The following is an 11,888-nucleotide window of genomic DNA, read 5'->3' as shown; positions in this document are numbered from 1 at the left end:
TTGCCTAGATAGACTGTGATTTCCAGTCCTCAACAGCATTCACTTATTGCTATTTCTTCAAGTTGATGTTTCTGCTAAGTGAATGTGATCGGACCCTACTTTCCCTCTATGCTATACTTATCCAGTCTATTCAATTCTTCATATGCGTTCTACTTGAAACTTTGTTCAAAATCCTCACTGCATCCTTGTCAGCTGATGATTTTGTAACGAAAATCCTCAAATCTTCAAAAATTGTTTTCTTTAAAGGCACAGTAACTGAACCCCCACTTCCCACGATCGGATAACCACGATCTCCACTATCTCCACCGCATCGTACGGTAGCTACACGTGTCCTGCGGAGACGGAGAGGCAGGGGCTATTTGGTCCGACATTTTCGCGCCAAACAGTAACTTTTGGGCTATAAATATGTCCTTATCCCCCTCGGTATCCTCTTCTTCGCCTCATCGCTCTCCTGCCACAGCACACTCCACCAAACCCTAGCGCCACCGTTGGTAGTCTTGTCGCCGGTGAGGAAGAGATTCACTGCCTCGACCTCTTCGTCGCCAGAACCACGCCGGAGTCGGACCATCTTCGTCCGCCGCCGCCGTAGACGTCCTCTGTCGCCAAGTTAGGGTGCATTGGACACTCGAACGAAGAGCCTCTCCAACACTACTTTCTGTGTTCTTCGTACGCACCTTCCAGGGTAAATATATCCAATTTTTACAGCAGATTAGATCTGAAATTTTACATCTTCTATGTGAAATCTGTTTTTCCTCAAGATACGATGCGCACATGATTCCTCAAACACTACCTATCACCACAATCATTGATGAACTAGCTAAGCATCTAAGATTTTCACGAGATTCCTCAATTGTGCGAATTTTCGGATCTGTACAACTCTGGAACCCAAGAACAGTATGCTTAGGCAAATTCCTCAACCACTGGTTATATTCCTCAAACTGTCAAACTTTTTCATTTTCTTCAAATCTGAGAACGCATATGACCTCTCCAAATTCCTCGCAACTATACTCTGTTCACAGGTACACACATGTCAGCTGATGAATCTCTCGGTTCTCATCACATTAACTCATTTGCAGCGTTTCTGGAAGAAACTCTTCAAGGCTCATCAGAATCCTCAAGAGTTCAAAATCATCAGCAAAGTCCTCAACTGAAGAAAATGGAGGAAGAGAGAAAACAGAAGGGAGAAAAGAAACTGGAGCAAAACACAGCTGCTGATATCCCTGAGGACATATACTTGGACTATTGTACGCCTGATGAACATGAGACAATGGCCAAGAGAAAGATAAGGCTGCAGAAGATTGAACGCCGATGGGCGAAGGAATGGAAGGAGTACAGGTTTGTGACTCCCAAATATTCGAAGAAATTCGCTTTGAAGCCTCCTGGCAGAAGAGCCCCACTTGAGGATCATCAAGTAGCTCATCCCTCAAGTCTCATGACAATTGATAACTACCCAGATGAGAAAGAAAAACATCTGGCCAAGCTCAAGAAGCAAGCAGAAGCTGCAGTGAGGAAATTTAATGAATCCTCAGCTGCTGCCTCCGGTGCTGCTAATTCCTCAGCGGCAGAAACCTCAGGCTCAGAAATTCCTCACTCGCAGTCTGTGCCATCAAAGCAAAGGGCTCCAAAGCCTCAAGAGAAGTATGCTCAGGCTTCTATCACAAAACCCTCAGCTCCAAAACCCTCATTACCAAAACCTTCAACACCAAAACCATCAGCGCCAAAACCCTCTGCACCAATCTCCTCAGCACCAAAATGCTCAGCTCCACCTCCAAAGCCTCAAGAGAAACCAATACAGAAGCATGTCGTGAAACCTACACCCGCCAGCTCCAGCTCCTCACTCCCAACTGCAACTAGCTCGGAGACAAAGTCTTCAACACCACTTGTGAAGACTTTGGCAACTGCTGAACGTGCACCTCTGCCCAGGCTCAGCAAAATCATCGCAGTCCCATCTGCATCAGAGGGAAGTGATGAATATGATGATGAAACACTGCAGGCCATCATCAGAAACAAGCAAGAAAGGGTAGCACAAGCATCAGGAAGTGCTATTCCTCTGGCCATGGACCCCAAGGTCCTCCTTGACTACATCAATATATGGTATGAGGACCCAAACACTCCCATTGATGATTTGAAACTTCCTCCTGGCATCAGCCACATGGTGGCCACCTTCATAAATGAAGCCAAGTGGAAAGAACAGCAGGCCAGGCAGGCAAAGGTTGCAAAGGCCAAAAAGGAGAAATTCCTCAGGCAGAATCTCCTCAAACTGACTCCTGATGCACTGGTGTCAACCCAGGCAGAGCTGCAAGTATTGACTGACAAGTATGACAAGCTGTCAGATCGCAAGAGCATCAAGAGCAATTTCATCAAGCTAGCCACTACTTCTGTTGATGACTAAAACAAGAGAACCGCACCCCCAACACCAACTCCTCAGCCCTTGGTTGAGCAGCCAGCAAATGCATCTCCTGATGATGAGGAAACTCCTCAAGCTGAGGAAGAACACCAAGAGCGCCGTGTTGATGAACCGGCCATTGAAGAAATCATCACGGAAACTGCAACTGATGAAATTGCAACCACTGATGAGACTGCTCCTGATCCAGCTGTTTCATCAAAGCAGGCTGATGACTCTGTTCCAGCTGGTTCCTCACTACGAGCTGAAGAATCTGAAGAAAGAACACCTTCACCAAAAGCTTCAAAGGTGAAGAAGATAATTCCGTCTGCATCAGACGTGAAGAAAACAAGGGCTGCTGAAAAGGAAGCAAAGAAGAGAAAAGCCTCCTCAGCAGTAGAAGAGACAGAGGCAAAGCGCCTCAAAGAAACTGAAGAAACTGCTCCTCTAGACCCAGTGCCTCTCAATGTCGCCCCTTCCTATGAGATGGTCGTCATTGATGACCCAGCTACAAGGGCAGATGAGGAAATGAAGGATGTCGCCTCTGAGGAACACACTGATGAGGAAATCCAAATTGATGACGGTCCTCAACCTCTTATTCCTCAGACAGAGACTACTCAAGCATCAGCTGCACTAGCTGATGAAACTGCTTTTGCCACAAAGCCAGCTGAGGAAAATCAAGCTGAAAATCCTCAAGCTGAGGAAAATGTACATTCTGAGCAGACTCCTCAAGATGAGGAACAGGCTGACCCAACTCCTCCAAATGAGAAAGAAGCAGAAATTCCTCAGCCTGAAGCTCAGCCAGAGCAAGCATCATCTCCCCAACATGAAGTACCAGCTGATGAAATTCCTCACCTTGAGGAAAATGCTGAAGAAAATGTACCCGCCCAAGACAATGAATTCATTGTGCTCAACCCAGAGACTGCCATTGTTGTCTCCTCCCCCATTCCTCAGCAAAATCTTAAGCCAGTTCAGCGCCAACCATTCTCCAAGCGTCCAAAGTTTCAGAAAGAAGATTTCTTTGAAGAACGCATGTATTTCATCGGAGAGAACACTTATGACAAGCCTCAAATGAGGCATCTGAAGTTTTGGACAAGGACTCAGATGAACTACTATTCCTTTGTGCTCTGTGGACGCAACAAGATATTCCAGCACAGGCACATTCCTCATGTTGAGCTTGAAGCAATACCCTGCCTGGAACCAGTCCTCAGTGTACTCCACGATGCAGGTTTGCTCCCATGTGCTCAGACATATCAGACTGTAATAGTGAGCTTATTCTTTAGTTCTATGCCACTCTGCACATATCTGGCAACGCTGACGACATCAACACTTGGGTGTTTGACTGGATGTCCCAAAATACTCACTACAAAGCTCCTGCTTCTGAACTCCTCAGAGAACTGCCCGTACGAATTCCCTCAGATGGGGCAGTGAAGCTTTATGGTGAGCGTGAGCTGCCAAATGGAATGATGGAAGTCCTCATGAAGCCTTTGACTGCAGGCAAACCCTCAAGAACAACCTTCCTCGTCCATGAGCTCAAGTACACACCCCGGTCTGTCTACAGAATCCTCTGCAGTGTGCTCGCCCCAATCAAAGGCCATGACGATGAAGAAGATGTTGTAGGCCTCATGAAGAATATCCTCTTCAACATCATTCACGGTATTCCTATTAATATCCATGATTTCTTCTTGAGGACTTTGGCCGACAATGCCATGTGCCCCTATGATCACAAGATATATGCCCCGTGGATCATGAGATTCATCAGGACAAGGACAGGCATCAACTTCCACGCTGATTTCCAAAACCACATGGGTTATATGCCTCCTATCCGGTTCAACAAGAAGACTTTCGAGCCCATCGAAGGAAAAGGAAAATCTGTGATTGAAGAAGGCAGCAGGCCCCTTGATGGCCAGTTCAAAGAGCCAGAAGCATATTCTTCATGGGACGATACTGAGACTCGTCCAGCAAGCCCAGTTCCTCCTCGCGTGCTGAACACCAGAGAGCTTCTCCTCAGTCTTCACCAGAAGGTGGATCGCAACCACAAATGGGTCAAACGCTAGTTTGGTGCCATTGTGAAAACCCTCACTGAAACTCAGAACTCTGTGAAGATTAATCATCACTATCTGCATGAGGTTTTCGATCGCACCTGGGCTACACTTGCACATCTAAAGACTCAGACTGAGCTTGAAAAAATGGACTTTGAGCGGGACTTTGATTGATCGTGGCCTCCCAAGAGGAAGTTCAGGCCCATTCCAGTGCCAGACCTTGAAGACAGCTCCTTTTCTTCATTCTGCACCGCTGAATCTGATGAGGAACAACTCGACACAGCAACCGGCCCAAGGAAGAAGACTACCCCCAAGAAGCATCACGGCTCTTCATCAACCGCCAAGAAATGAAGTCTTCACGGGCGTTAGTCCTCAGTTTGTCCCTTTTCTGTCACTTGATGACAAAGGGGGATAAACTCGAGAGTTAGTCTTCAAGCGGGATATTTTGGGGGCCTATGAACTATATTTAAGTTACAAACTCTTGGCTCTTCTGAAGTTTTTATGTAATGAGTTGTAACTTAAGCCCGATGGTACTCTGACGCTTTTGAACGTTTTTCTTCGCATGCTTATTCCTCAAGTTTTAATGCACGCATGCTGGAATTCGTCAGATACCATTTGCCATCATGCATCTTCATTTTCTTCATATGATATGTTATATGTATGCATGATTTACAAGACTCAGGGGGAGATCTCCATGATATAAATCATCAATGTGCATCTGCTATAAAAGCAAAATCCTCAAGGTATGCACATCTTCAGGGGGAGTCTCTCTGAATCTTGTTTTCAAATTCCTCAAATGAGTATTTACACTTCATATTTTTGATCCCTCTTGAAGACTTAACCTAATTGTCATCAACCACCAAAAAGGGGGAGATTGTAAGTGCATCTAGTGCCCTTAGTGATTTTGGTGGTTTGAAGACTTATAGGTTAAGTATCTAATGTGTTTATAAGTGTACACAGGATCTATAAGTCATTGAGGAGTTTGAGATATTTGAAGAATATCGACCCCTAAAAATGTATATCTTCAGTTGAAGAAATTGGTCTGAAGCTGAAGAAATGAATCGCGAGGAATCTGCGATGAAATTGATATTCCTCATGAAGATACTGATATTGAGAAGACCGGTGGTTCCTGAAGAAAATCATTCTAAAGAATTTGAAGCGTGAAGAATTACACTTTCTGTTTTACTTTCTTCGCATTTGATGAATAGGAACACCGTACTGTTAAAGGGGGTCAAAGTAACACTATGGAATGGATTTCCTCATGATGCTCAACCCAAGCCTAATCCTACCAAAAGCCTCAAGTGAGGAATATGAGTGACATGAGGACTCTCACAGTTGAGGGTCCCGACCGTTTCGATAACCACGCCAAGTCACTGGTCTTATCCACTCCAACGGTCATATTATTGAAGGGCATTAGTGTCAAATCATGTCGGGATGCTCCCAGGCTATAAATAGCCACCCCACAACCACTAGCTGGTTGGCTGCTCCGTTAGAAACTGACACTTGTCATAAGAGCAACCCAAATTCCTCAGAGTCTTCAAGAGTAATTCATCAGTGAGGAAATACACCACCCACCGAAACCACAAACCAAACCTAGTGATTGAGCATCACTGAAGAAGTTGTTCCTGTGTGGGACTGAAGCCTTTTACCTTTGAGGACTGTGCATCCTCCAGACGGTTAGGCGTCATGGTCTAGAACGTTCCAGCAGTTCATTGTGGATCGTCGAGTGACCAAGTTTGTGAGGGTTTGGAAGTCTGCCCTGAAGACTTACCACGAGTGTTGGGCGAGGACTGTGTGTCCTTAGCTCAAGGAGAATACGGCAGGGACTGTGTGTCCTTTGGTTTCAATACCAAGCCGCTCCAAACCAGATGTACAACTGTCACAGCAGTTGGAACTGGGTCATCAACGACTGTCTTCACTGAGAAACGGGTTCTAATTCCTCAACTCTTTACTTTCTTTGTATTATGTGCTGATGACTTTCGCTGTGACTGTTTGAAGAATTTGCTGAAGACTTTCTCTGAATTTCCTCAACCCCAAATTCTTCACAATAGTTAATCATCATCTGTATTCTGCGTGCCTACTTACTGTGCAATCTGTTTTCACATTCTTCACTCTGAAATACTGCTGGTGTGAACGTTTGCACGTCTGATCCTTTACTGTTTCCGCTGTAAGTTAGTCATCAGTGAGGAATTTCCTCAGTGATGAAATTCTAAAAATCTCCTATTCACCCCCCCTCTAGTCGATATAACACAATTTCAAAACCCTAACATGCTGGACTAAGCACAAAGAACAACTATAAGCAAAGTAACTATTTTTTTGTGGTTTTTGGTATTAGACTCTAAAGAAAAAACTAGAAAGCAAACTAACAAGACCAAAAAGCAAAAGTAAAAGATAGCGTGTAACTCCCCTATCTTGAAGACTGGAGTCCCCGGCAATGGCGCCAGAAAACTTTGCTTGATGACGAGATGATGTATATACTTCTCGCTCCTTGTTGGTTACCCCAAGTGGAAGGTGGAGATGTAGTCAGTAGCAAATTTTTCCCTTACACGGAGACTGTAAGGTTATCGAACTAGGAGGACTCCTAGGATGAACAAGTAGGTGTCCGCTGCCGTGGCGCTAGCAAAAGATGTGGGCCTGCACACACAACAAATAACTTTGCTCCCAACGAGTACAGAGAGGTTGTCAATCTCTCCGGCCTAGTAGTTTGCAAAGGATCAAAACACAAGCGGGAATAGTGATAGTGATTGCAACGAAAAAGTAAATGAAAGCAGTAAATGATGGAGGTGTAAACAATGGTGGTGATATGGACCAGAGTCACATGATGTTCACTAGTGATGTCTCTCTCCCAAAAGACGATAAACAACTATGCGTGGGTAAACAAATTACAGTTGGGCAATTGACAAAATTATAAACGCACCGCAATGCTAATTATGCTACTCGAAAGTTAGAGGCTCAATAGTAATGGGCAGTACACCAAGACAAGTAGACCCTTTATTCATCAACACCAACTTACTAATCATGAACCTTGAGATATCTATCCACAACATCTCGCTCGTATTAAGTTGCGAGCCCCACCCAAAGTGTAAACTCAAAGCAACGAACAACTGCATTAACGAACTATGCGTAAGGTAAACAATCCTTGCAACCGTGGTCACAAGCACCGTTGTTTTCTCCCTGGTGGCAACAACACATCCCGTAGGCTCATGTTTCTGTCACTCAAGCTAGACATCAGGGGGCATTAACCCACAATCATGCATAACGCTCCCTCTTGGAGTTACAATCTACTACTCGCCAAAGCAATAAAGAGCAACGAAAAACATGCATGAATCACTAAGGAAAATAATATAAAAGGATAATCAAATATATAACTCATAACAATCTGAACATAATCTCATAATTCATCGGATCCCAACAAACCGAGCATAGCAATAACATAGATGCCTTGATCATGTAGGGCAGCTCACAAGGGCTAATCATGGAAACACAAGATTGGAGAGAAGACATCACATAGCTACTGGTCATGGACTCATGGTCCAAGGAGGACTACTCACGGAACGTCCGGGAAGCGTCCATGGTGGTGGAGAAGCTCCCGGAGGTCAATCCTCCCTCCAACAAGGTGCCGGGAAGGGGCCTCATGACGCTCCTGATCTTGGAAGCGCTGCGGTGGCGGAACGATGGAGAAATTCACGATTCTGGAAGTTGTCGAAGGGTTTTCTCTCGGAGGAGTAAATATAGGCCAAAGGAGGGCGTCAGAAGAGGTGGGAACCACCCAGGCGGCCCGTGGGCTCGGCCAGGGGCCAGGCCACACCGGGAGGTGGCCTAGGCAGGCCCTGGCCCCCTCTGGCCCATCTTCGGTGATCTGGAAGCTTTTGTTATGCTGATTTTTATATATTTTTCTCGGGATTTTTGGGGCTTCAGAAAATTGGGTAAAAGCCCCTGCAAAAAAGACATCAACAGACAGAAACTGGCACTGGGTGCACTGAGTTAGTAGGTTAGTACAAATATGTGTAAAAATATATAAAAGTGTTGCAAAACATATAACAATGTCACCCAAAAGATCATGGAACAAGCAGAAATTATTGATACGTTTGGGACGTATCACCAAGACACTCGCCGGTCAATAACCAATAGTGGGACCTCGATGTCCATATTGGATCCTACATAATATACAAAGATCTTAATCGGTTGAACCTCTATGTCAAGGATTCAGTTAATCCCGTATAACATTCCCTTTGTCCTTCGGTATGTTACTTGCCCGAGATTCGATCGTCGGTATCTCTATACCTATTTGAATCTCGTTATCGGCAAGTCTCTTTACTCGTTCCGTAAAACAAAATCTCCTGGCTAACTCTTTATTCACATTGTTTGCAAGGCTTGTTGTGATGTTGTATTACCGAGTGGGCCCCGAGATACCTCTCCTTCATATAGAGTGACAAATCCCAGTCTTGATCCATGCTAACTCAAGAGACACCTTCGGAGATACCTGAAGAGCACCTTTATAGTCACCCAATTACGTTGCGACGTTTGATACACACAAGGTATTCTTCCGGTGTGAGTGAGTTACATGATCTCATGGTCATTGGAACATATACTTGACATGTAGAAAAACAGTAGCAATAAAATGACACAATCACATGCTACGTTCATAGTTTGGGTCTTGTCTATCACATCATTCTCCTAATTATGTGAGCCCGTTATCAAGTGACAACCCTTTTCTATGGCTAGGAAACCTTAACCATCTTTGATCAATGAGCTAGTCAACTAGAGGCTTACTAGGCACAGTGTGTTGTCTATGTATCCACACGTGTATTTGAGTTTCCTATCAATACAGTTTTAGCATGGATAATAAACGATTATCTTGAACGAGGATATAATAATAACTATTTTATTATTGCCTGTAGGGCATATTTCCAACAACTGTAGCACGACAGCGACATCACAGGCGCAAAAATCAGGGTGTCACCCCACTACTTCCACTACATGCGTCTCTGTCGAAACCGTCGCCCGCGCGCTCGCTCCCTCAATTCAAAAGCTGCGGAAAAACCGTCCGGCCTCATTCTTAGAATGGATTCCGAATCCACGGCGTGTGACTTGGTGACTCGAATTTTATTTTCGCTCGTCCCCCCGCAGGACCCCGATCATTCGGGAAATCAGTGAGGACGACATGATCGTCCTTTCCTCAGTGCGTGTGGAGATCCTTCTCAACTCATTGATTGAGCACGCATAGTTCAAAGCTCTCGTCCACCAACTTGTGGAATCTATCTTCCCGAAAGATAGTCGATCAAGACCGACTTCGGGCATACCTGTATGACTCGGCAGTCAGAATTCAACACTCTTGAATCCGTGGAGGTTTGCCGATAGTCCAAATGATGCAGCCCCAAGCTACAGCCCAAGAATCTCCAAAACACCGGAGACATCGAAGGAAGTCATTCACTCGGTCTGCAAAACCACAACCTATTCAGGGGCTACTAATGGGGTTGTACATTAGGGGTAGGCCTACGGACCTGCTTCCCTAGGCCCACCTAGGACCCCTTACAAACATCAGTGTCCTTAAAGTCACCGTTGTAGCCTCGACCTCACTCGGTTCAGCAACCGTCACTCGGCTTGCGTGGAGTCACTCGGATCACCTTGTGTTAGTCGGACACATCATGGCACACGGACCACAACAAGGTGAAGGCACCGAAGAGGCTGCAACAGCTAAGAAATTAATCCGTCACATGAAGTGCAGTGAGGGCCCGCGTAACCAGTAACATGGGGAGTTATAGCTGCAGTTTCTAGTAACTTCCCTGTTTATTAACATTAATTACCTTGTAATGAAGCTTGGTCGGTCGTGGCAGCAACTATATAAGCCACTCCTCGTCTCCATCTCAAGGGTTCATGACCTTGCAATCTTTCATACCCCATAAGAAAACATCAGCCTCAGGGCTCGAGATGTAGGCCTCTTACCACTTCCAAGTGGGGCCTAAACTCGTACATCCGCGTGTACCCGCTGTGCCTAGTTAGACTTCGCCCCTTCATACGTACCCCTAGGTACTATTGTCAGGGTCATTCCCACGATAGTCTCCTCTAGCCGTACCGCAGTAAACATCAACCGGGAGATCAGACCCTACTTCCCCATAATGTGTGGGGTTCGCCAGGGTGATCCATTCTCCCCGTTCTTTCTTAACATGGTGGTCGATGCGCTAGCCTCCATCCTTGACAAGGCCAAGGAGGCCGGCCACATCCGAGGCATCGTCCCGTACCTGGTGGGAGATCTTGGCGTCTCACTCCTGCAATATGAGGACGATACGATCATCATGGTTGAGGGCTCGGACGATGACATCTCGAACCTGGAATTCGTCCTCCTCTACTTCCAACAAATGTCAGTTCTCCAAATAAACTTCAATAAGAGTGCAGTCATGGTCCTAGGCTACCCTTCTTCCGAGGTCCAGAGCATTGCCGACCACCTCAACTGTCAGCTCGGCACCTTCCCCACTTCATACTTGGGGATACCCACTAGTGACACTCGCCTCTCGGTTTCGAAGCTGCAACCTACAGTCGGCAAGCTTCAACACCGTATTGAACCGTGGCAGGGGCAGTGGCTTTCGAAGGCTGCCACGGCGGTTCTCATCAACTCCTCCCTGTCCAGCTTGATGCTCTTCTTGATATGGTTTTATACCTTGCCAGAGACCCTCCACCATGAGATTGCCATGGTTCAGGCGCGATTCTTCTGTGTCGGTGAGGGGGATAAGCAGAAGTACCACATGGTGCGATAGTATGAGATCTGCAAGCCGCGTGAGCAGGGTGGACTTGGGATCATGTCCTCAAAACGTATGAATATCGCTCTGCTCACCCGTTGGCTCTAGAGGATTGCTAATGGCGAGGGGGGCCTCTGGCTTCGCATAATTCAGAACAAGTACTTGCGCGGCCAGCCCCTGGCCTTCTGCCAGCAGTCTGGGGGATCTCAGTTTAGGCAGTCCGTCATCCATCCTCTTCCGGTCCTTCGCATTGGGACCTCTATCGAGGTTGGCTCTAGCGCATCCACCTTGTTCTGATTTGAGCGTTGGGACAGCGAGACCCCCTTTGCTGATCGTTTCCCGATGCTATTCTCTATCGCGGTCGAGCCTTGGATCTCGGTGGAGGAGGCCCTTATCGACCTCGGGCGCCTCGCTTTTAGGCGGCCTTTAGGGCCTCTGGATGCGATCGCCTGGCAGGACCTTCTAGAGTGCATCGCCCTTCATGAACCGAACGTGGAGCGGTCTATCGGCCGTCTCTCTTGGCGATTAGAGCCATCGGGTTGCTTCTCTACAAAGTCACTCTACCGAGCCATAGCGCCATCCCCGGGCACCGAGCCTCTCACGGCGCTCTGGGAGATTCGGCTCCCCCTGAAGAATCGGATATTCCTGTGGCAATGGCTTCGTGGCTGCCTTCCCTCTGGTGTTGAGGTGATTAAACGAAACAAACCCGGGGATGGAATATGTCCG

This window comes from Hordeum vulgare, chromosome 5H (genome assembly GCF_904849725.1).
Source record: "Hordeum vulgare subsp. vulgare chromosome 5H, MorexV3_pseudomolecules_assembly, whole genome shotgun sequence".
Lineage (NCBI taxonomy): Eukaryota > Viridiplantae > Streptophyta > Magnoliopsida > Poales > Poaceae > Hordeum > Hordeum vulgare.
The sequence above is the reverse complement of the archived record's forward strand: the minus strand, read 5'-3'. Positions refer to the sequence as shown.